Source organism: Zootoca vivipara, chromosome 7 (assembly GCF_965207765.1).
Source record: "Zootoca vivipara chromosome 7, rZooViv2.hap1.1, whole genome shotgun sequence".
Taxonomy (NCBI): Eukaryota; Metazoa; Chordata; class Lepidosauria; order Squamata; family Lacertidae; genus Zootoca; species Zootoca vivipara.
This window is the reverse complement of record NC_142590.1, coordinates 15,751,040-15,778,001: the sequence shown is the minus strand read 5'-3', so window position 1 is coordinate 15,778,001 and position 26,962 is coordinate 15,751,040. Positions and strand designations below refer to the sequence as shown.

General features: G+C 42.7%; 1 long non-coding RNA gene across 1 annotated transcript in view; it reads left to right on the top strand.

The window, feature by feature from the left end:
- Window positions 1-558, top strand: part of LOC118088729 (uncharacterized) — an 89,904-nt gene extending 89,346 nt beyond the window's left edge. The window contains exon 4 of the long non-coding RNA XR_004693045.3: window positions 9-558. This is a non-coding gene — a long non-coding RNA (uncharacterized LOC118088729). The remainder of the gene's footprint in view (window positions 1-8) is intronic.
- Window positions 559-26,962: the final 26,404 nt, after the last annotated feature.

Below are 26,962 nucleotides of genomic sequence, written 5' to 3'. Positions count from 1 at the left end.
ACTTTCAGACATTTGCAGGTGGATACTGTGAAGTCTGTGGAGCTCTGTTTCTTGTGGTTGCTTCAGTGAACATTCAACGCTGTCGGTGAGTTTGGGATTAAAGTGAAAACCATCGACCGTTGATTGTACCCTCCAGCTAACCATCCTCCTCTTTGCATGAAGGCTGAAGACATCCACAAAACCAGTGCACAAGATTTGGGTTTCTCGGTGGGGGAGGGGAAGAGATGAGGGAGCCTATCTTCCCTTGCAGGGTTTCACAAACACAAAAGGTCACAATTAACATTCATTGCTGTCGGTGGGTTTAACTATGTGGACAAGCTCACTGAACAATGAATGCAACTGTGGCCCCACTTTTTACAATCGTAGTCAAGAGGAAGACTGGCTTTGAAAGCAGCACCCAAGGTGGATCTCTTTGACCGAAAACCTACACTTCTTAGATCAAGAGGCCCAAATAATTTCAAATTGCTTCCTTGTCTGTGTCGTGTGGGGCCAGGAAGACCTCCAAGGATCTCATTTCATTGAATTTCATGATTATGTCAAATAAAAGTGTTTGCTTTTTATCTGCCATTTATTACCTAGATTGGAGCTTCTTGACCTTGTTTTACCATTAATATTTTTTAAAACAACAACAACACTGATTTGCTGTCCTCAGGACCTTCAATGTAATTAAGGCTAGTAACACTCACAGCAAAACTCATTGCTGCCTTTACCTAGGAAAAAGAAGGTCAAGCAAAAGAAGGATGAACCAGAACCCTATGGGAACATACCATGTTTTAAGATCTGTGGTGGAAGAGGGGGGGGGAGCAAACGAAAATTCAGTGAACGAATGAGCCATAGCTGCCAAGTCTCCCATATTCCCCGGGAAACCCCCATTTTTCCAGCCATTCCCAGCTGGAAAAACGGATTATTTTTTTTACCCCGGTTTACTTACCAGCCGGGGGAGGCTCCTTCTGCGCATATCTGGAGTCTCTGGACATGCGCAGAAGCGATTTCTGGCGCGGCAGCCATTTTGGAACTGGGGAGAGCAGCATCGAAATCTGAGCATGCTCCGCCCAGTTCCAAAATGGCAGCAGCGCTACTTCCGGTCTGCTGATCCCTTATTTTTCCGGCAGGAACTTGGCAGGTATGGAATGAACACAACTTTCTTTATTGTGCTGATTGGACCTAACGTAGGACCACAATGACCAATCAGGACACATGATGGGGGGATTAGGGAGGAGCTTAGCCCTCCTATGGAAGTCTTGCCTAAGCCCCTGAGAAAAAGCAGAAACATAGGAAGCTGCTTTATAACAAAACAGACACTAGTACATCTATGTGTAGCTCAGTATAGTTTGTTTCCTGGTCCTACCTGAAAATGCCAGGGATTCAACCTCAACCCTTTTACATTCAAATCTGTGGTTTACCATGAAGCTTTGGTCCTCGCCTAGATACACATTCATGTACAGGTTACATCAAAACAGAAGGAAGGAAGGAGTCTTTGTTTTCTTCCAGGATGTTGTCTCATATCCCTAACGCAATCCACGTGTGCTACTGTGATTTTGTGTTTAAATTTGCATATGTTATGCTTCAGAAGCTTGTGTCTGGGTGTTTTATTTTTACATCAGATGAATATTTTTCTTTGTACATAATTTGTTTTAAGGGTACAGTTTCCTGACAGTAAGGTTTCTATACAATTGACACCAACACTCCCTTGTCAAAAGTATTGTAAGCCACTCCCTCCTCATAAAAAAAAAGCATCACTAGGTATTTTTATTTAAAAAGAATTCAGGTAATATTTTCCAGATGGAAAGAACAATCTATTGCAGAAGGTACTGTTCAAATAATTGTAACAACTTGATTTTGGAGCCTCTTATTATAAATTGCTTAACTCTGTTGCATTTGCAAGCGTTGTGAATTATTTTCATTATATATTACATTCTTTTCAAATAATTTTGATACTTATCAGAATGAAGAATGTCAGGTATTAAGAAGACAAATATTCTGCTGTTTAACTGGAATTTTTAATGAATGCATCATTGATATTTAGCAGTAATTGGTTAATGCATCAGAACGACAGCTCCAGATGAAAAAGAATTTCTTTTAGGATGAAAAGTGGTATATTAGTTGCCTGTTCTTTTATAATATTTGGTTGTCTAAGTATTTAAAATTATTGCTATTTTAAGTAATTCATTTCGGAGTTGTGCTGCATTTCTCACAGTGTTTGAAAAGTTTTTAATAAATATGCATTATTAAAGAAGCAAGAGAAAAGGCAAGCTGGCCACAGGCACACTGGCTAGAAGACCAATGTCTGTTGAGAAGTTGTACATGCGTACATGCAAACTCTTCCCAACGAAAGGAAATTCTGGTTGCTGGCAGCTTGCCTCCCTCCCCCCCCCCCAAAGAGAAGTCTGCCGCAACTACCAGTTGCCCTGTGCTACGTAAACAAGAAAGGAACAATCTGCTGTCATCCACAATAACTACAAATCCCAGAACTTCTGGGGGTTATACCTCCTCCTTCAATCAGTATCATCATATATGAAAACAATTCTCAGAATCACTTCCATAAGACAATGCTTCTGAATATGCAGGTGGCATTTAGCTATAACGAGTTAACCATTGATAAACATATCTTCCACTGTGGATTTGCACAATCCTTTTTTAAAGTCAGCTCAGATATCACCACAACTTTGGATTCCATAAGTTACTAAGTTCACTATGTGAAGAAGCATTTAGTTCACACTCAGTCCAGAACCTGTTGCCAATCAATTTCATTGGCTGCTCCCATATTCTAGTTGTATTTGGGGATGGAGAGTGGTGTGTGTGTGTTTTCATATATAAATTGCAACCAATCCAGCATCAAATCTCCAGCTTGTATCACTGTTTCTTCCTTGTTATTTGCCACTTACAGCCACTGTTAATAAATCACACTGAATCTGAAGAAACCAAAATGCATGTATCAGTGAAAATTATATACAAGAGTGTTTTTAATTAGGGGAATTTGCTTTGCAAAAATGTATATGATGGAAATATAGAAAACTGGTAAAAGTGGGAATTGACAAATTCACCCATCCTTAGTGCATCATATGTTACCTTCTCCTTGCCTCAGGATTCCACCCTGCTTTTATTTTATAGACCATTTTTAGTGAGGTACAGGAATTTATCATGAGAAATATCATGCCACATAGATACATCACAGATATTTCAACATTGAGGTCACACTTTCTAGACAGAGTACTGCAAAGAATTCTTGATGTATTTTGTTTTAATTGAACTCATTAACTATACACTTTGTGCACATAATTCTGTATACAGGATTAATGGTTTGGGAGTGTGTGTGTGTGTGTTTAAATAAATAAGGATAATTGATGATAAACATTTTTCAATCATGAGGCTATTTCAAAAATAATTCATACCAGATTTTGGTGCAATATGGTAAATGAATTTGCACTGGTATTTTCTCTTATCTCTTTTCAAAGTAGCATGTTCAAAGAAAGAGGAGAGAGAGAGAGAGAGAGAGAGAGAGAGAGAGAGAGAGAGAGAGAGAGAGAGAGAGAAACCCAAAACCACAACTATTGTTATAGGATTTGGGAAAATGTAGAAACAGAGTATGACTCAAGACACAGAAACAAGATAGCACTTCTTGCAGTATTAGTCAATACAGAACCAAAGTCTTTAATTGCACACTTACTATGGTTCAGTTTACAATTGTTACACATTGTACAAGTATTTCTGGACACCTCCTTTTACTAGTGGCATAATGGAGCGAAAAATTCAAGAAATTAGGTCACTTCCAGATGATCTGTTTACTGAGCATTCATCCGGCATCTGTCTGTATTAGAAAGTGTGTTCCTAGAGACATATTGTGGAGTCCAATATACTTGAAATACAGTGGGGGTGTTTCAGAATCAACCTCAATCTGCAAGGTTTGTGAGGAGGTTGTACAACAACTACTGCTTGCTGAGCGTTCATTTCAATTTGTGCAGAGGTTATATAAAGTCACATCCACCAATTCTTATGCCACACGTTCCATAATTTTCCTTACCACAAAAATCCAGTTGGGGCTTGTGGAGAGCAACTTTGTTGTACAAGAGAACCAAACCCACTTTAATGCACCACCTGAATTTTCCAGGAGGCAGTTGAATCCCACTTTCAAAATGACAACAGTCCGGAAACGGCCTACAAAAAAATCGGGTCCACTTCCTGGTGGGACCGGGTTGTGGTCCAGCTGCCTAGCCACTCCCCTCAGCATCTGGGCAGGACGGCATCCCACAGCGGGAGCCACGTCAGGTCCCCAGGTGAAATTCTGTGTCTTTGTGTCTTTATTCTCCCAGGGGTGGCTTGGGGGCCTTGACACACAAATCACTCATTTCCCTCTACTCTGAAATTTTGGTCAGCATGGTGTGTAAAAGATTTCTCAAAATAAAAAATTGTCATATTTAACACCCCCACTAAGGTAAATAGCCTCTGGTATTCTTCAGCCAGGTGCAGGAGTGTTCCCACAGAACTGGCAAAAAGTAAGTAAAAATAGGTAGCTTTCTACATATTCCCCTTTACTGTATTCCAGCAAGTCCAAACCATTCTTAAATATTTACATCTGATAAATTATACTGAAATCATTCCTGCATTGAAGTTAGTAACAGCTGGTGGTCACATTTTCCTACTGGGGATGGACTGGAAACAACAACACATATGCACATTCCCAGATGGATGAGGGCTCAAAAAGGTTTAAGGGTAGCAATACACTCTGGAAGTTGTGGCGGATTGTGGAGTGAGGAATCCACAAATGGTTGAAGTTCTATTACAGGTAAGGTTTATGTCAGAACTGGCTTCAGTAGCTTTGAACAAAGATTCTTCTTGTTATCTAGAAGTGAATCCACAATGATAATATTCTACTTACCAGACCGAGCTCATCGGCAGTCGCTTCTATACATCTTCTTGTCACAAAGCAAATTAGAATAAGATCAGGGTGTAGATGAATCTGTCCGCAACCAGAATTTGGATTGGAAGCCAAGGTCACTTACAACTGGAGCAAAATAAAATACCATAGTTAGCCTACCCCTGCCACTGCAACCATACCTGCTACTGCCATTGTCATTTCTTTGCCCACCCTGCCACCTCCACTGCTAGTGGAGAAGCACTACTGGCATCAGTGCCAATTTCAGGTGAGATCTTGCCCAAATCAAACCTCATATGATTTTGGATGCAATTCTGGCCAAAATTGGCACCGATAGCAGTGCCACTTTGGGCCAGCAGCAGAAGTGGCAGGGCAGGTGAGATGCCCACAGGGCTGTCGTCTTGAGGGCTTCTGCCTGCTGAGGCAGCTGCCTCAGCCTGCCTAATGGCAGAACCGGCTCTGTAGCACTGTGTAAATTACCCCCTTTATAAGCTTCATTCAGGAGTGTCGGTACTGGTACCTGAACTGGCCCAAGCCTGGCAAAAGGAAAACTTGGAGTTTGACTTACATCATCATTTGGGTCAATGTAAGTTCTGCTAGCTCATATGACTGAAAGGGATTTGGAATAGGGGTCTATCCCTCCTTATCCTGCCCCACCCCTGCCAAACCCTCGTCACATACACCCCACCCCACCCAGAATGCTGCTTTTTCGGGCTTGTGGAGATGAGCCCTGGCTGGGCCAGGATGGAGGAGTTACAGCATCATATCTCTGGCTGAGCTTGGATAAAGGACTTCAGCCAGCTCAGTCCAGGCTCATCCAGAGAACTGCTTATTCCATTCTCCATTCATCCAAGCAAATCTTGGATTTGGATTGCACTGAAAGTCTTAAAGCCTATGCCCACTTAACCTGGGAGTAAACCCCCTTGAACTCAATGGGGCTTAATTTGAGTAAACAGGGTTAGGAGTGTGCTATTTACTGGGCTTGTGGGACATTTTTGACCCCCCCCCCAAGTAAATGTACCCTGGAGTTTAAATGCAGGAAACGAGAGAGAGAGAGAGAGAGAGAGAGAGAGAGAAAGAGAGACCCTTCACTGACAATAACAGTCCTGTCAAAATTACAAGCCTGCAGCCATTCATTTCCCCCTATTTCTTTTTTATAATAAAGCTTGGGCATTTTTCTGTAGGAGTCCCATGGCTGAGGGAGGGGAAAACTGAGATGGAGCTAGTCTTCTTCTCCTCAGATGCCAGCATTCAGAATTGTTGTTGTTGTTGTTTTCCAGGCTGATAAAGCCTAGAAAGAAATATTTGTAACAGTTTTACCTTTTTCCTTCCAAACTGCAAACACTCCAGGAACGAAATGCCTAAACTGACAGAGAGCTTTGTCAATGAGGGGAGGGGAAATGACCTTGAAGTAATATGCCACTCCAAAGAGGAAAAAGTCTGAAACCTCAGGATCTAAGAAAATGTGTTTGAATCGTGAATCCCCATCTTGTGACAGTAAATGGGGGTGGGGAGAAGCCACCACTGGTATTAATTTCTGACTATGAGGAGATGGCACAGGTGGTTGCCCCAAATGTCAATAACACCATCTGATGTGTAAATCATTTTAATTATCAAGTACAATCAGTGCTAATTGATGCGTTTGTGATGAAATAAGGAACCATAGCAAGATAGATCCTTGCTCCTGTGGAATTTGCTTTTAAAAATAATTTCAGGTGCCTCAAACTACACAGTGAGCAGGATCACATGACACATGCTGGACTTGGCAGTGGCTCCTGTGGAGGTGAAGGTGAGTCCAGCATAGAGCATCCAGAGCAAAATCCCTTTGTTGCTCAGGCTGACGAACAAGCCTTACCTGAAAGCCCTAACAGAAGTCAGGGAGCACCACCTTATCTCTTTGGCCCATTGGTGCAAAGAGTCCCCCTAGTTTGATGGAACTGCTTTCTTTGCATTTTCTGCTTTGGTCAGAACTAGCTGGATTGGATACCCACCAGGCTAGATTCCTGGCAGCTCTCACATTGTCATAAGAGCTACCGGTAGTTACCCTTCACCACACAAGGAAGCATTTATTGGTGTCTTCTGAAGATCAGCAGTATTGCCTTATACAGTAGCCTAACCTGATTTAAGGACTGGCATGTCCCTGGGGATTTGAGTTAGGGATTCTACAGCTTGAATCAGAAACTTGGTAGCCTGAAATGAGCCCTTAGCAGAGGGAGCTGTTGTAAACTGTACAGGCCCAGTGCTCAGAGCTGCCTTCAGACATAAAAATAATAATAGGATCAGTACTTTTTATGTGTGGTGGTACTCAATGTTACAAGATTCAGGTAGGTAGCCGTGTTGGTCTGATGCAGTCGAAATAAGTGTGCATGCACACGAAAGCTTATACCCAGAACAAACTTAGTTGGTCTCTAAGAAGGTGCTACTGGACAATTTTTAATTTATTTCAATGGTACAAGATACTGTCACCTCTTTTTTTTCCCTGTCCAAGGTAATCATTCTGCTCTGGCACTCACAACACTTTTATCAAGTACTGGCACCTCATTATTCACAAAAAAGTGGAGGGGAGAGAGAACTGAGTGGAGTGTATAATGTTGATTATTGTGACCAGCTGACTGAGTGTATGAAGACTCAGATCGGCCAGACTGGTCAACAGAGGACTACTTTCTAGCTCAGGGACACTGAGCTTAAAAAAAAAAACCCAGCCTTTTCTCTAGATGTGGTCTGGCCCTGAGAATTAGTTGCGATAAAAGGCTGGTCTGTACACAACTCTTTTTCTCTTCTCTTCTTGCAAGTCAGTGTTTTTCTGGATTTGAACAAGCAATATTAAAACAAAACACCAGATCTATGATTCGTGAATCCTGCTTAAATTATGAGATTAATTACACCACCGTATTCTTAATGTCCTCCATTGCTTTACACAATTGGGCAGGGATATAGGATGCAACCATGCAGCCTCAAGATTCCAGGCGTATCAGCAAAGAGTGTACAAAAACTTGGAACATGACACTAGGTAACTTCTAACTAGCACTTTTGGCTTCCATAATTGTGCTATAGGTCTCAGTCAGGGGAGATAAGTCAAGATAGCTCGCTCAAGCAATAAATCTTTGTGCACAAAGGCACAGTGTGCAATTGCCCCTGAGGAAATCTAACTATCCTCAAACTATATTAGGCCTGTCTGTCTGTCTGTCTATCATCTATCTAGTTTCACAGGGCTTCTTTGAGGCCCACATCTTCACTTCTGTTGGGAAAGTTGCTGTTTTGCAATGTCGAAAGTGACACTTTTAAACAGGTGGTTTTCAGGATCACTGATGATCAACCAGAAAGTAGCAAAGGCTTAACTTGTGGTCCTTTTACTGGGTGAGAAATTATGTTTCCTCCCATCTTAACATAAAGCAGAGCCTTGCCTTCTGCTGCAACAGAATGATTGCCAACATGATGAAGCTGTTTGGCAGGCAAAGGTGTGCATCAGGGGAATGCAGAGCCGAGTCAAACTCAGATTCTTAACTAGCTGGCAGAACATTTTGGCTTTGCTCATGCACTCACACACTTGAGTAATAGGCTTAGCTGCCAAGTATCCTGTTTTTCACAGGAAACCCCCGGATTTTAATCCGTTTCCCGCTGTTCTCCCGAATGAAGAAAAATCCCGGAAATCCCCCGGATTTCCTACCTGCCAGGGAGCCTCCATTTTGGGTGCCGCTCTTCCCATGTGTGGGCACTGGAAATTGCTTCTACGCATGCCCGGCTGCCATCTTGGTGGTGGCCATATGGCGGTGGCCGTCACCAAGATGGCCACCACCAAGATGGCTGCTGGGCATGCATAAAAGTGACTTCTGGTGCCGCTCTGCCCAATTTCCGGTGCCCACACATTGGAAGAGCGGCCCCGGAAGTTGCTTCTACGCAACTTCTGGTGCTGCACTGCTGCTGATCCCGCATTTTTCAGCGGGAGACTTGGCAGGTATGGTAATAGGTAGGCAACACATTTGGACGAATATTGAGCACTGAATCTCACCAGCTTAGAGCTTATTCCTATGAATGCAAATGTCAATTAATGGGCTTCAGTGCCAAAAGATGTGATGATGGCCACTAGCTTATACAGGATCAGTCAAATTCATGGAGGAAAGCTCTATCAATGGCTGTTAAGACAAGAAAAACAGAGTGTCCATGTACAGAGGCAGTAAACTAGAATGCTGAGAGTAGACAACAGAAACATAACTTCACCTTTCTTACCTGTTTGTGATTGCCTGAAGGTACTTTGCTGGGGAAGCATTTATCTGCTACTTTTGAATACAAAGTTGAACCCACCATTTCAAAAAAAAATCTAGTGAAGGAATGAGCTGATAACATGGACTCACCCACAAGGCCAGAAGCTACTAGCAACTTCTTTACCATGCAATCGCAGGTCTCACGTAGCAAGCTCTGAAATGGCTTCTTTATGCCTTTACGTCAACGTGAACTCTTGATCCCAGAAGTAGACGGATGAGCAGTGCCTTTTTAATACACTCTTTACAAAGGATGTACAGCAAGACATCCAACTGTCCATTCAGACTTTGTAAGACATGTTACTTATTTCCCTTGAAACAGGATAAGATGGGCAGCTTCAGAGGCAGAGCTAGGGGGCGTGCAACTGGGGGCGTGGCCATGGGGGTGCGGCGAGCGTCCCAGGGGGCGAGATGCCCAGGGGGGTGGAGCAAGCCGCCCATGGCGGGCTGCTTCCTGGGCAGTGGGGGAGGGAGCTGTGCCGCTTTGCCAGCAGCCTTCCTCCCTTCCCTCTTCCTTTTGACAGCTCTTGGGAGGAACCCCCCCCCCCCGGAAGCAGCCCAGGAGTGGGGGGAAACAGCGTGCTGCCCGCCCGCGACTCCCAAGCTTCCCCCGAGCTGTCAAAACGAAGATGGAAAGGCTGCCGGCACTCGAGGTAGGCTTGGGAGTCACGGGCGGGTGGCATGCTGAATGACACCCCCCTCAGTGATGACACACGGGGTGTACCGCCCTCACTGTCCTCCCTTCCTCCACCCCTGGGCAGCTTTAAACAACTGAGTTCTTCCATGGAGAATTCGTGCTTCTCTTCCTGGATCAGACAAAAATCCACTTAATCTTTGTAGAATTCCAGCAGTCTTAGAAAGCCAAATGTGGGCTACGTCATGGTCTGTCCCCCCCTTTTTTTTACCTATGTCATGGACTGGTTGAACACAGAGGGGTGGTAGTAGGCACCAGCTGGGGAACCTCCAAGGGAAGAAGGCTCAGAGTCAAAGGATTGGTGATGAGATGACAATGTGTGGTCAGAGGAAGAAGAGGAAAGATTGGGAGGAGGAAGTGTCAGAAGATGCAGAGGTAACAGGGCTTAGCAAGCGGAAGGAGTCTGTGGCAGACAGAAGTCCAGAAGAAGTGGAAGCAGGAGATGAGCAAGGCCAAGAGGCAGAGTTGAGTCAGGCTGGTGAAGAAGTCAGGGTATCTCCCCCTCCTGCTGCAACAAGCTCCCCTTCTCCCAGTCTCCCAGAACCAGGAGAGGCATGAAGAGGGCAGAGGAGAAGTTAGTTTCACAGAGCTGCAGTCTCAGATTGCTTGGACAAAAAACCCTGGAGGGAAGAGAACTTAGATAGGTGTGGAGAGGTGGGGACCTTCATTCTCAGCAACTGCTTCATGGGGGCAAGACCTACCGGAGATGAGTTGCTGTGGTCATCAGGCCTTACACTCCTGTGCAGATCTTGTTTTTGCTAATGAAGAGTTGACTCCAACATGCTTGGTGTGATTGCTTCTGCCTTGTCCCTGTCAGTCTATCAGAAGTTGTCCAGTAGGGCAGTATTCTTCAAACTTGGGCCACAGACTACAACTTCCATCATACCCAACCATTGGCCAAGCTAGTTGTGGATTGGACTTGTCCTGCACTCCAACAGCATATATTGATTCTAAGTTGAGGAATATTCAGGAGGGTACCATGGTGGTTTAACACACACATGTTGTATTTGATACAAATTTACATGCAAAGTGTTGTACTCAAGGTAAACACTGGACAATGCACAACATACCAGGATGTTTTGCTTCTTTCTAGTATATCTGCCCTAAAGATGGTAGGCTACAATCCTGCAGCAGAAGAGGTCCTGCTCCATAGATTTATCAGAGATATTTGCACGGTCAGTTGCTTAATCGTACTCAACTCTGTGCCTCATAACAGCCATGCTGATGCGTGAATGAGGAACAGAAACACCAAAGGCAAGGCCACATGAAATGAGGCCAGCGACAGCATCCTGTCAAACTGCAACTGGCGGCACTTGCAGCTGAGATTAGCAGCTGCTCCCCTAAAGAGCTGGATCAGCCAAGAATGTCAGCTGTGGTAGTCAGACCACTCCTGGCCTTGCCCAAAGGCCTTCTTCTTCTCCCATACTGGTGGAAGCCTATACACAAATCTTTACAAACCAGCTGTTTCCAAACTAAAAAAAATGATTTTTCTCTCCACCGTTTGCTAAAAAGAAAGAAGACAAGAAGATTGCCTTCAAAACATCCAATGTTTGGAAGCCAAATCTTTGTCTTCCTAAAAACAATATATGGTGGCTTTTGGGGGTTGGCTGTTGCTGTTGTTTTAAATATAAATTAACAATTAAAACTCTACCAGTAGGTAAATTTATTTGACCTAGTAGTACGCCTACAGCTTTTGCCTTTAGCTGGCTAACTGGGCTAACATAAACTCTCTTTCTGTCTGGCTAATTGGCTTCCCCACTTACAGAACATTTCATTTTACAGAATGGGCTAACTTTCTGAAAGCTCTGAATTAGCTCTCAGGAAGAAGTCATTTTCATATTTTGTTCTACAAGGACATTTTAAAAAAACCTAGGAATTTAATTGAAATTTACTTCCACAAATGGGGGGAGGGTCGGGGGAGGGGAGTAGACTGTGAGAGATTTTCCCTTTTTCTTTCTTTCTTTCTTTGGCAAAAGGGAAACGATGCCAAAAATAAACAACTGCCTTTTTCATCTTTTAGAGTTAACATGAGAGAGAAAAGCAAGAGATCCACAATGAGCAATTATGTCTTTGGCTTTCATGTCATTTTTACATCATTCCATGATCAGCCAGGCTCAGAAGCTGGAAGGCAACATTCTAGGTCAGTAGCTTTTGCCTCTCGTGTATTTTGATAATTAAACTAGAAGCATTTAAATAACATTTTGAAGCAGAGGCAAAATAGCAAAAGATGTGTGGTGCACTGAAAGATTTCGGCCATAATATATTTTATCCAACCATCACAGTTGTTCCTGCAGGAGAATTAGCTGCCTTGTCAGAACCAGTGTTTCCGGGGTCAGTTCCAAGACTCAAATTCAGGTCCATTCCTACTTAAGGTCACTATATCACAATTTACATAATTTTGGGCGGACTGATTCATGCAGTATGCAATTTGCTTACTAACTATGCAAATCGAGCACCATACATTTTACATTTCTAGCAAGTACCACAGCTGGTCCTGCCAATAGGAAGAGCAGGGTGGTCACTTCAGGCAATGAACTGGATCTTGCAGGGCAGGGAGTGGCAAGGAAGTGTTAGAGGGCACCACTGTGTCTTCCACACAGCCTGTCCTGCGTCATATAAGCTAGTCTGTTGACTTTTGCGCAGTGCATTGCTCTCCTTGCTTCCACTGCTCCAGCATTATATGGCCCTGCAGCTACACCTATTTCAGATACGAGAGGGAAGCTATTTTGTTGTGGGCCTTTAAAAGTCTGGGCACGCTAGTGTGAAAAAAAAGGAGGGGGATGAAAGCTGATCACCACTGGGCAGAGGGCTCTCAATTGCTGCACTAGTGGCATGTCCACATCACTTTCTAAAACAGTTTTATAAAAGAGAGCCAAAGGGAGAAAACAACACAGGGACAGAACAGTGAAGAGTTGCAAATAAGGGGGAAATTTGGCAGATGCAGATTCTCATTTATTATTCTTATCTGACAAGCTGTGCCTGTCAAAAATCCTCTTAAAAATGTACTGCTATTAAGGGAAACTGATCCTGCTCTCTCAATTCTTAAAAACAAGGGTAAGGACAGACAAACACAGTAGAAATATGGGTCTGATGTTGGAGGGCTAGGGTTAAATGTGAGTCCTGGCAATATTAATTTTGTTGTTCCCGCATGGGGACAATGACAATAAAGATCTATTCTATTCTATTCTATTAGCGTTTTGCAAATGAACTGACTTGGCATCCTGGGATATTTCCCAGAATCCTCTGCAACATCCCAGGGTTCCATGCTGGTAACACATGGAGCTCTTCCTCAGAGAAGTCAGTGTGGAAAGGGGCAAAGTTTGCAGAGCACTAATGTGGGATAGCCGGAAAGTATTCTGTAAAATGAAGAATATGCCCTGAAGAAATCATTGGGTAATATATAACAAGGCCATTTGTTGCCCTGATAAAAGCTATCCAGAACAAAGATATATATTGTGCCTGTTTCTGCACCACAGGAAGGGAAGGCTTTCTGCACTGACATTCCCAGCTTCCAACAGGTGCTGTTGAGGCTATCAGTGTAAAGGTCCCATTCAGAACACTTTCCCGCTCCCATTACATACCCTTATGAGAAGGAAAACAGGAGAAAACAGAGAGGTCGTTATACTAACCTTAAAAGCCCTCACACCCTGACCTCAGCTATGTGTTTCAAGCTGTGCAGATCACAGAAAAGAGGAAAAAGTTGTCCACAGAAGGATATTTTCTGCTCCAATAACCTTGCCTTTGTTAATACACTGCTTGGAGAGAGAGAGAGAGAGAGAGAGAGAGAGAGAGAGAGAGAGAGAGAGAGAGAGAGAGAGAGAGAGAGAGAGAGAAATGTCAAGCCATTTTTAAAAGCAGCACACAGATGCAGCCCCCAGCTATCAAAAAAATTAAAAGTAAAAAGATTGTTGTTGTTGTTACCTTGCCCACCATCACTGAGAGAGAGAGATGAAGAAAAAATGAAAGTAACCATTCATAGGAAGGCAAAGATTATCTTATTATTATGGACCTTTGAGATGTGACCCGTGACCCTTGCCCCCGACCCCCGCTTGTTTGGTTTTTATCTCAGGCATAGGCAAACTCGGCCCTCCAGATGTTCTGGGACTACAACTCCCATCACCCCTAGCTAACAGGATGAGTGGTCAGGGATGATGGGAATTGCAGTCCCAAAACATCTGGAGGGCCAAGTTTTCCTATGCCTGTTTTATCTGATCTGTGGGTTTTTTCCGCTCTTGGGGTGTTTTATTTCTACATTGTAAAATGCTTTATTCTGCTTTTATCTATGTCAAGAGGTTGCAGGCTAAAAGGTGGGAATTGCTTTTTTTTAAAAAAAGAAATATATATATAAATATGAGACGTCCAGCACATCAGAGTATTATTTTTTTTAAAAACAAAAAAAACTCTGCTCCCTTAAGTGGTTAGCACTCTCTATAGAGAACTAGTTTACTTTTTCTGAAGAAGAAAAAGCTTTTTGAGATCCCAAATGTTCACGCAGAATGTTTATTCTGTTAGCCTAATTAATCCCATTTTTGCATATGTGTGATTAATGGTCCCCACTGGCATCAGTAGGGGAAGCAAAGTATAACCCTACTGGGACAAATATTGGTGCTGATACCTATACATTAGCACTTCAAGCGCTGATACACAATAAATCAATTTTGTAGTCCTTTCCGAATCATAGATCAGCAAAAGCAGCTGTGTTTTGTTTTTTATTGCTTTTTTATTTGGGGCACACGGAAGGGGAAGGGGAAAAAACAACTCTCCAGTTGTACTTAAGTATGTGCTCACATATGTGAAGAAGAGGCTACTGCAATCATTTGGCAACTGTGCTTTGCAGAGCTTCATATTGCTAACCTGTTTGCAACATTAGGATCTATTTCCCTTCCAGTTTGGTCCAGTCCTGGCTTTCTATGCAAACCTTAGAATGAGATGATAAAATCCCCTAGGTGGAATATACCACTTCAGACTATGGTGGGTGCTACGGGTACGAATATAACAAGCAGTGCAGTTCAGTGGGAACTCCTCATGTAGGAACTCATTTGAAGTGAACACTACACAAGAGAATAACCATTCATTTCACAAATGTTTGTGCAGGGAAACTTCTATGTATATCAGGGAGTGCTGTGATCCAATGTTAGTGCTTTTTGGAGCTTTGTATGGTGTTACGTTATTGCTACAAAATACTTTTCTGGCAGTGAGGATCCTGCTGAGAGCTGAGTAACCAACAGGCAGTAAGAATCTGTTCTCAAGTATTATGGTAAGCAGTCTTGCTGACTTGAAATTGACATCAACTCTAGTCCAAATAAGGCCTCCATTTTGGAATCTGAGCAGACCCCTCTGCTTCGATTTTTTTTTTTGCATATCCTTACCTGTTTTCCTCATAATGCAACAAAACACAAAACAAAAGTTTTCAGGCAGAAGGAAGCTGTCTTGCTACCTGAAGTACTTTGAAAGGGGATTCTTAGGACTAACTCTAAAACCATACACATAAACAGTGTACCTGGGCACATCCCATGCTGTGAAAAAATGGTGGTGGTGGGATTTAACCATTTATTTACCTCAGATTACCCCCAAAAGATGGAACATTGTAAATAAATAAAAGAGGGGGAAACTGTTCCTTGAGATACTTTGGACCTCCAAGCTGTTATTACTCAGCTTTTAATGAGTTGCAGTACCCACATTTCCTAGCATTTTGCCTCTTCAGAATTTGTTGTCAATGAGAGAGTTAAAACCGTAAGGCCAGCCATGATTATTCAAGGAGGATTGCAGCAATAGAGAGGTGAGCAGGGGAGAGGGAAATGGTGATAAGAATAAGAAACAGAAGAAGTAGTTTCTTGAATTTCTAGAAAGAGGAAAGGCGACTCGTGGCACATTCTCAAGTGACTTCTCATTTCACTTTCCTCCTACTCATGCTTAGGCAGAACGCCTGAGGAACTTGAGAAAAGCTAAAAGTATAATTAATGAGGATATTTTTTTCCACATTTATATGATGGCTCCACTCACATATTTATTTATTTATTCATTTTGAACATTTGTTGACCAACCATTCAACAAGGCCTGAGTCGCTCACCCAGAGTTTAAACAGCATTGGAACCTGGTTATATTGAAAAGATGTACCGGTACTAAAGTTCCTGGGTCTCTTTCTTCTGCAGCTTCACCAAATGGGCAAAAACTCCCACATAGTGATTGCAGCTCTCCTGATAATTCAATCTGGCACTGCTGTTGTTGCATTTCAAATCACGAAACCAGAGACCTCAGCCCTTGAAGCAATCTTTCACACATTTCCACTAGACTTACCCTCCCTCACCGCCCATCCCAAAAAATAGCAAGCAGTCAAGCTCCCAAGAATGGTGCCTGGGTGTCTCAAAAGCTGCTTATACACTGCACATTTGTAGACAGTATGACTGCAAAAAAAACAAAGCGGGGCTGGGGGCTTGCTTTATTTCAACACTTTCATCTCTAAATATCTAAGTTAACACACCAACCCGGGTATCTTTATAAATTACTTGAACACAGCATGAAATACTATTAAAGGCATGGATTCCAGACCATAAATCAGAAATTGCCTGCTTGTTAGTAATAACTGTACAAAGTACCGTATATTTTTTTATAAGGAATGCAATTAAAGACAGAAACATATGTCAAAAATTACCAGAGATTTTTACTATGAAGCCTATCAACTGTCTTGTGTCTCCATCGGGATATGTTTACTTAAGAAGAAGTCAGCAAGTTTTGTTTTGGTCTGCTCCGCCCCCCCCCCCCATATGTCCCCTATTGTAAAAATACAAGCTTGGAATAGTTTTTGGGTTTTTTTAAAAAAGCCAGGTTGTTATTGCTGATGCCTGGGGAAAGATTCTGTACTATGCACAGAATACATGTACCCCTTGGTTTACAGTGTGTCTTTTCTATGTTGCAAATTTCAAATCAATCTGATATGTGACTTGAGCAGTTTGGATGAGGATGTGGCTACGACTACATAGCAGTCCTTAGGCAAAGGAAACAATGGATGGGGGCAGTGATGAAATCTGTTGTGGTGAACAATGCACCAGGGCTACAATCCTACAGAGATTATAATCCTATAATTTTAATCGACTAACAGCTCTGTCAGAAATAATCAGAACACACACACACACACACACACACACACACACACACACACACACAAGATGTGGTGAGTGAGGGAAAACTGAAAGGCTTATATCTTTTATTTATTTTTTTTTTATTTTTTTTTTCAAAAACCCTTTATTGCATATTAAAATTCAAAGAACATACACAAAAGAAAGATACATATAACAAATACATATAACAAATACATACTATACAACGGTTCTAAAATCACAATTGACATTCCCAAGCTAACTTAGGAATCCAACTGCACCAAAACTTACATAAAAGGGAACCAGCAAAGATAAAGAAAAAGAAGAAAAACGAATGGAGAAGAAGAACGGATAAGGAAAAAAAGTCTGAGGTAAGTCTATATAGGGGGGAAGGGAGGGAATAGGGTGGAATAGGGGGGGAAGGGGGGAGAGATAAATAGGCAGAAAGGAATTAAAAAGAACAGTTAGCAAAAACAATATAGAATAAAAATTTGACTTCCAAACACTTATAACCGGTTTCATTTCGTAATTAATTTCAACTAAGCTTTCCTTCTCTTTATACTTTAAACTATTTTTCAACTTCCCATTTCCTTATTTCTTATCAACTTGTGCCTCCTAATCCAAACATATCACCAACTTTGTGCTTATCTTTTGTTTATAGAAGTAATCTTCCACATATTTCCACTCGTCTTTTATTTTTTGTTTAGGTGTCTTTCTAATCAAAGCAGTTAATTTCGCTAGGGTCATATATTCAGCTAATTTTATATACCACTCCTGTATGGTTGGAATCCTATCGCCTTTCCAATTTTGGGCAATCAGCGCTCTCGCTGCCGTGCACGCGTAGAGGAGTATATTCTTCCTATCCCTCGGTATATCCTCCGGAATCATACTCAACAACAGAATCTCTGGCTTTTTTTCGAATGTGTATTTGAGCATTTTTTTTAGTTCTTCGTATATACCTGACCAATAATTACTAATCTTGTTACACCCCCACCAACAATGAAAAAAATCTCCCAATTTCTCTTTACATTTCCAACATTTATTTTGGTCATTTCTATAAATTTTAGCTAACTTGGCTGGTGTCAGGTGCCATCTGTATACCATCTTCCATAAATTTTCTCTAATTGCCATACATGCTGAAAAATTTATATCGTCCCTCCATAGTTTTTCCCATTGATCTACATAGATTACCCTCCCAATATCTTGAGCCCATTTTGTCATTGTATGTTTAACTAACTCATCTTTCATCTCCCACTCAAGTAAGAATTTATACATTTCTGCCAATGGTTTTCCCTGGTTTTCTAATAGAATTTCTTGCAATTTTGACTTCTTGTCCTCAAATCCTACCGCTTTGTGCTTCTTAAATATGGATTGTAATTGGAGGTAATGTAACCAGCTTTGACAATGTTGCTTAATCTGATTGTATGGTTTAAGCTCGTACTGATTATTAATTTTCCTGATCAATTCTTTGTACGTTGGCCAGTTACCCCCTTTAGGTTCCCTACTCATCGCTGACATTTCTAAAGGTGAAGCCCACCATGGGACCTTAGGTTCTAACAAATTTCTAAATTCTTCCCAAATATCAAACAGAGGTTTTTTGAACACATGATTAGTAAATGATGAATATTCTTCCCTCTTTTCTCTCAACAGGTGTGCATGCCACCCTCCAATGTTCCTAAAGCCCTCCAACTTGAGTAGTTCCAGGTCGTCCAACAGGAACCATTCTCTCATCCAACACAAGCATGATGCCGCATAATACAATTTCAGATTTGGGACTCCCCAGCCACCCCTCTCTTTTGCATCCGTTAATATCCTAAACTGAACCCTTGCTTTCTTTCCTTGCCAAATAAAATTGCCCAGATCTCTCTTCCACGTCTCGAATGTGTCTTTTTTGATTTTTATCGGTAGCATTTGGAATAAAAATATCAATTTTGGTAATACCATCATCTTGATTGCGGCGATCCTTCCTGCGAATGTTAAATTTAATCCCTTCCAATTCTCCAACTCCTCTTTTACTTTCCTCCAAATCTTAGCATAATTGTTATCAAATAAATCCACATTGTTATTAGATATGACAATTCCCAAATATTTGATTTTTCTCACTATCTCCCATTCACTGATCATTTGTATTTTTTCTTCCTCCGCCTTCCTTATATTTTTGATCATCAATTTAGTTTTCTGATTATTAACTTTTAACCCCGCTACCTTCCCGTAATCCAATAATTTTTGTTTCAATTTGGGTAGGGTCTCCACTGGGTCCTCCAACATTATTATTAGATCATCAGCGAATGCTCGCACTTTAAACTCGCTTTTCCCAATCGCTATACCCTTGAGTTCCTTGTCCATTAAAATATCTTTCATCAAAAATTCTAATGCCCAGATGAATAACAGCGGGGACAGTGGGCATCCCTGCCTCGTCCCCTTAGATATTTCAAATTCTCTTGTTACACCCCCGTTGATAATCAGCCTTGCTATTTGTTTTTTGTAGATTGCATTTATTCCCTCCATAAACCTACCCGTAATTCCCAATTTCCTTAATGCCTCTTTCATAAAATCCCATGCCAAGTTGTCAAATGCCTTTTCGGCGTCCAGGAATATGAAAGCTACCTTTTTGCTAGGTCTCCAATCTACATATTCAAAAATATCTAACAGCACTCTAATATTACTAGACATCTTTCTTTGGGGTAAAAATCCCTGTTGCTCTTTACCTATAACTCTGTTCAGGACACCTTTTATCCTATTGGCCAGGATTCCCGCATATAATTTATAATCAATATTCAGCAATGAAATTGGCCTGTAATTCCCTATTTCCTCTCGTCTTTCTTTATCTTTGGGTATCAGGGTAATAAACGTATCCTGCCATGTCTTGGGAAACATTCCCCCTTCTAATATCTCATTTACCATTGTTTTATACACTTCTCTGAGCTCGTTTTGTAGCACTTTGTAATGTTTCCCTGACAAACCATCCGTACCAGGTGATTTTCCTAACCTTAATTTATTTATCTCCTCATCTATTTCTTGGTACGAAATAGGTTCATTTAATTTCTCCAATTCTTCCGAGCTTATTTTAGTTCCATTAAATTTTTCAAAATAATTCTCCAATTTCTTTTTACTAATACCCTCCCCCTTATACAATTTGCTATAATATTTCACGAAACAATCTTGAATTTCTTCTACCTCGGTCTTGGTCTTTCCCCCATCCTTTATTGTTATAATTTGTTGTTCGCTTCGCCTCTTTCTTAACTGCCAGGCCAATAACTTACCTGATCTATTCCCTAGTTCAAAAGTTCTTTGTTTTGCCCATAGAATCCTGTTCTCTATTTCCTCGTCCATTAATTGTTTCAAATTATTTTGGCTTATATCTTTTAATCTTCACCATCACCATAATCAAAAAGTCATTTCAATAAACAATTTCGCGTAACAAACCTATTCCAACAAGTCTGTTCTGTTCTGAGTGAACCATTTCCTAGTTATAACCAGCAATCATCACCATGCATCATCTGCATAGGATTAAAAATACTGAACCAGCCCTTTCGACCATCACTACTGATATCATTGTTCCCCATGAAAGGGTTCTTTTTGTCCTGTATTTCTTACAGTTGTCTGTATTTTGCTTCCCTCCTTTTGCAGGTTTTTTGGGGGGGCAGGGGGGGTGAAGGAGGGGCGGTAGGCTTTATCTGGACTTCAGTTCCTTCGTTCCTGCTTGCGAAATCTATGCTTCTTTAAAGGAACCATGAAATTATGCAAAGCTTTCCCCCTCAGGTCCTCCCCCATTTCCCTCCTGCAGACAAACCCTCTCACACGCCTAATGAGGGTAGCCAGTGAAACTCAGCAGCTGCCTTCACTCACCCCAGATAAGCTCATAATGAGAGGCGCTGACTTCTTGGAACATTGGTCTTCCATTGTGTGGGGAGAGCCCTGCTGCAGGCGAATTCCCTCATGACGCAAGTGCCAGAGACTGCTGGCAAACATCGCCTGAGTAATATTTCACATGAGGAAATTTGTGTGAGAGAGAAAGAGAAAGTGGACACTTGTAGATGCCCACAAACACTGCCAAGCTGGGGGGGGGGAATATTAGTGGAAATAATTGGAATTGTACAATAGTCCTATTCCCCTGCCCCAAGGAACTTCAAACATGGCAAGTGTCGTAATGACATAATGATCCACATAATGCAAAACAGAGTTGACAGATTCGAAAAGTTTCACACACAGGCTCTCCACAGACATGTTTGCGAAATTGGCGGGAGAAATTTGCTACCTAGTTCCCTAAATTGGCCGTTAACTAAGATGATGTAAAACGACATTATAATCTTAATTATATGTTTATTATTCTTTCTGTGGACATTGTATTAAATGTTTTAATTAAAAAAGAATTATGGATATAGTAAAATATTTTAATCCACCGTGTTAGAGATAGTGAGTTAAGTAAAAAAAATCTTAGTACCATTAAAGCCAAGACCACAGGAAGCAGCCTCATAGCAGGTGAGGTTACATGTCCATCTTAACCCACTATTATCTACACTTGGTTTCCCTACCTCTTGCTTAATCTCCATATATACAACTACCATCGGCTCCACCAGCATAGCTAAAGAGCTGGTGGGAGTTGAAGTCTAAAACATCTGGAAAGAAGCTGGTTGGGGAAATCTATTGGCCCATGGGTCAATCAGGGTGTAAGAACAAGACGCTGGATTGCAGAGAGCTAAGGACTGTAGTGTTCTAGCAACTGGTTGCTTTCGTAGCCTAGTCACCTGGACCCTACTTGGCTGGACCTGTCTGCAACTTCTTAGGCCAGCCTTCTTCGGGGCCTTAAGCTGCAGATTCTGGGTGCACACATAGAGTGGTGCAGGGTGGGATGCCGGTGTCAAGGGTGGAGCAAGTATTGTGCCCCCTGCTGGACTGGGCAGCTGGGGTGGAAGCACGGGGAGGTATGAAGCCCTCACGGAACGAAGGGCGATCCAGCCCAACTTCATCGGCCAGACCGGGGTGTGTGTGCACACAGGCGTCCCTTTGCTAGCTACATGGAAAAGGAGGCACCTCCCCAGCCCCGAAGACCCGGACAGGGCACAGCTTGCTTCGCTGCAGCTCCAAAGGGCGGTAGGAGCTCAGCCACATGGAGTGTGTGTCGTGGGGGCACCTGGTTATGCCTCTTTCAGAATTGGGCACTGCCTCTCTGGCCCCTCCACATGCTATGCCACCGGCACACACAAGTTCCCTTTGCCCCTCTACTTTCCCTGTGATTTTTCCTCCCTATGCACATCAGCCCCAACCTTCCAGGGGGGAGGGGGGGTCTGCAAGGAGCTTTTACTGACATTTGCTTGAACATGAGTAGAACCAACCACACAGTCAGGGACCTTGATCAAACAGAGGGTTCTGCTTGCATTCAAGCTAGCATGTCTACATGACTACTGCGTACCTTTTCCCCATTCAGCAGGAAAAGCTCAGAGATTGACTGGGTTGGGCTGGGGGTTGGGGGCAGGGCTTTTTGTGCACACCCCTGCACTCATCCTCCTATTTAAATATAATGGCAGCAGCCACAGTGAAGGCAGATCAGTATCAGCCTCCTTTCCCTGTGTATTCATAGCTAATATGTCCGATGATTCAGAAATGTCTCGCTTTATCCGCCTCTGCCTCCATAATTCTGCCCTTAGGCAGTGCCACTTTTTCAGAGCCTATAGGAGCAGCCTGGCTCCTTCCCATTTGGCAAGTTAGTGTTGAGCTGGAAGGTAAGTCTTTTGATTTCTAAAGAACCCCAAGGAGCCATTGGTGAGAGAGAGGGTGAGGGTGAAGACCTTGGGCAGGTCAGCAGATATTTTCTCATAGATGGGTTATCATTTGTACATCTGTTGGAAAAACCATATCAGTCACATGGTCACTAACAGCTGTTGCATCAGACTTATAATGAACCACTATATACAGAGTGCGTGCATTTGTGTGTGTGCTGGTGGTGGGGAGGACATTGGAACAGATGATTGAAAGTGATTGTGCCGGATTCCTCGATGGGCAACAGCAAACAGATTCCAGTTTCAGTAAGGGAGAACTTTACTAAGCCTTGGGGGGGGGGTGGCTCATGTGTAAAGGGCTTTGTTATGAACTTCAGAAGCCACACAAAATGGAACAGTGGTCTGAACACAAAGCAGACTGCGCATAAGAAAAGTCCTTTATCTTATGCCATGCTGATGCATAGTGCTGAGTCTAAATAGATAAGATGGTAAAATGTGCAGTACAGGATTGTGTGATGAAACTACCCGTTGGAGGTAGTGATGAATAATGTAACCAGTAAAATAACAGAAGTCCAGTGTTCAAAGTGTTTGTGTGAAGGGGGCACAGTGTGCAAGACCCAATCCCAAACCACAGGGTTTCTTACACTGAGGAGGTAGGGAACTTCTAACCATGTTCTAACCCCCACAGGAATGTGCAGTGAATTTAGCGTGCCCATCCACACATACTTAAAAGCTTCCTTTTCAGAGCTTGTTGCCCATCACAGAATGGCTTGGGAGAGACACGTGGGCTGGAGCTGCTGGGTAGAGGGCTGGTGTGTGTGTGTGTGTGTGTGTGTGCGTACACACACACACACACACACACACACACACACACACTTCTCTCCTTACACACTTGCCCCCCAGCTGTTGCTTGAACACCCAAACAGGGCTTCTGCTAGGTCTTAAGAGGGAATGTTTCATTACACCAACACCATAGCTAGTTATTATTAAAGCAATAACATATAAAATGAACGCAGCACCCAAAATATTAGTCTGACTTGGTTTTCCTTTGCCCTTAAGCACACACATGCAAAAGCAAGGTCTATTTGTTTTAGTGATAGAATTATGTAATTTTGGGCAGTGGAAAAGGGGGGGGCTAAATGCAGGTGCACCTCATCACTCATATAACTGAGAAATTAATCTTGGGTGCAGAAGGTAAATGGCCTATGCAACACCCCCCCCCATCTTTGTCAATGCTACTCTGTGTCAAGAGCACTGGCAACTTATGGCAGGCTTCCCAAGACTGGTCCTGTGTCAAGCAAAGAGTGCCAAGGCTGCTTGCAATGTGCTTCTCTCTCTCTCTCTCTCTCTCTCTCTCTCTCTCTCTCTCTCTCTCTCTCTCTCTCTCTCTCTCTCTGTGTGTGTGTGTGTGTGTGTGGGAGGGCAAGCAAACAACTAGATTTCAGTAAGGCTTTTGACTATCTATTCTTTTGACATGGTATTCTTGTGGAGAAGCTGGCAACATGTGGACCGGGTGAGATAACAAACTGTCAGGTGGATTTGAAGCTGGTTGACTGACCAAACCCAGAGTGCTCACAAATGGTTGGATGCTCATCCAATTTGAAAGATGACACCAAACTGGGAGGGGTAGCCAAGGCTGCCGAAGACAGAATCAGGGTTCAGAAAAACCTCAACAGATTGGAGAACTGGGCCAAAACTAATGGCACTTTATGGGAAGGAATTGGTTAGTTCAGATAAATGTTGGAGATGTTGTGCTGAAAGTGCCTCTTTGAGGCATTGGATGTGGAAATGCCCTCTAGTGTTTTCTCTCTGGTCAGAGATTACTGCAGATGCCAACTTTGATAGAAATCCTTTGCAATTGTGGATGTTCGCACACTCTTAAATTATATCTCTGTGGTGTGGGGACTAACAGAGGTACAACAAAAATGGATTCCGGGAAACCCTGATGGTAACTCACACTGTAAGGTTGGAAGGGCAAACATTCGCTCTCTTTCACTTAGGGGTTTCAAGATCTCACTACCCTTTCTGTGAATGCATGACTTATCATTGCTTAGTTTTGTTGAGACACCTATTTGGACTGCCTGAATTAATTGTATACATTTAAAACAAGACTGGTGGGATTTTGTTACTGTTAAAGTCAGTGGTTTGTTGTTGTGGTTAAAATTATTATTCTTATTTATTCATTAAAATAAAGACATACCAATGGAGAGAGTGAAATTACTATATGTCAACTGGTCCAAGCAAGCATTTGTGCACAAATTCATTACTTAAAACTACCAGCTTTGCACTTGTGATGGCAAAACCTTATATAAGTTTCTGCTGAAATGAGGCTGTACAAACATACAGTTGGCAGCAATGTCTGTTGTTTAATCTGGCATGCCCACTTCCCCCCAAAGACGTCCAGAAGGCTAACAGATGAACACCTGCATAGACAGAGTTTCTTTTTCCTTTTCCTTTTTTTTTTTTTTGGCCCAGCTCAAACTATATCCTGTTCTTATGTTTCTGTTTTTATTTAGCCCAGGTTCCTTTTTTAAAAAAAGCATTTCCTGCCTGTGTGGTCTTTATCCTGAAACCACTTGCAACAGACCTTAATTTGCACTGGATTATTTCAAAGCCTGAGATCATTGCACTTCTCTTTGTTGCATTCTTCTTTCTGGGTGGAAAAGTATTGCGTTGCAGCACATGGGTACCAGTGTAGTGTGTGTATATATATATATATATATATATATATATATATATATATATATATATAATATCCACCTTCCTGTTTGCTTTACTTTTTGTAATATGGTTTTAATTTCAGTTTTGGTTCATTACAACTGTTTACCTTGGATTTGTTGGCATTTGATTTTCTATTTGAGCACAGAAGTGCCTGTTTTGACAGAACGAATCCCATCCCATGATTCACACATTGCACAGTTGCAAATCTAGGTTTTCCATGGAAAATACACTGATCACAGCTCCCTGAAGGCTATACTTGCGATACTTGTTGCATTTGCGCTTAACGTTTTAAGGTGTGGGCTGTACAGCACAATCCTGTGCATGTTTATTCAGATGGAAATAGGCCCCTCTATTCCATATGCCTCCCCCCTTCGATTTACAGAAGCCAACTGGGCTGGCATTTGAATCTGGGAATTGGCATGGGTCACCATCCTGCTCCACCACGCCAGACACCTGATGGCTAGTTTAGAGGGCACAGATCAGGCCACATGGCACACACAGTTCCTTCTTCCAGCATCTCATCACTGCTCTCTGTCCCTTAGAATCTGTTCACCAAGGCAGCTGCCCTACCCTGCCTAAAGTTAGAGCCAGCCCTGTGGGCATTCAAAGAATTCCAAAGGCTGAAATTGCCTTCCTGTGCAGCTGAATTGGAGATTAAAGGACTGAAGGATCACCACTCTCTGTCCTGCTGCCTAAAGTCACCCTTTACAGGAGTGATGGACTGCTCATGAATTATCTCCAAACTCATTTAAATACTATGTGATTAAATTGTAGGGTGGGACAGTCTACTGCCCGTCATTCTCCTGTAGGTGACCTGCTGCAGCCCTGAATGTGTGGGGTCCTAGAAGACATTGTAGGAAAGAGGTGTTGGGGGCAACAATGATGGAATGGCTTGGGATTAAGTCAGGGGCTGAGGGGCTCCGTTGAGACCCAAAGGAGCAAGGCAGGGGTAGGGAACCTGTGGCCCTCCAGAAGTTGTTAGCCTTTTTGGCTAGGGCTACCAGGAGTTGGAGTCCAGAAACACCTCAAGGGTCACAGGGTCCCCATTCCTGTTATTGTCAGGACTTCAAAGCACAGCACAGGGCAGCACCGTTGTGTCCTTTGCTGGTGCCCGGGGTACAGAGGGTAAACAAAACCCACTGCATTGCCCAACCCTTATTGCTGCTGCCGCCAGGTGAGTGCAGGGCACAGAGGATTCACAGGGCCATGCTGCCCTGCCAGCCCATGCAGTGGGGAGCCCGACTGGCTGATGCAGCACTTGGCAGGTGCAAACCCCACCCCCACCCCAAGGCTGGAAGTGGCAGCAACTTGGCCAGGCCAGGCCAGGCTTGGCACAGGGCTTTCTAAGGGGCATTCTCACCCGATTTAGAGCCTCATACTGGAGCTCAGTTGGTTAGTGCATGGTGCTGGTAATGCCAAGGTTGCAGGTTTGATCCCCGTATGGGACACCTGCATATTCCTGCATTGCAGGGGGTTGGACTAGATGATCCTTAGGGTCCCTTCCAACTGTTCTGCACATTCCCTTACAAAGGCAAGCACTGTGCAAGTCTTTGCAAAGCCCATACAAATACAGTATCTGAACGGGGAGTGAGTTAACT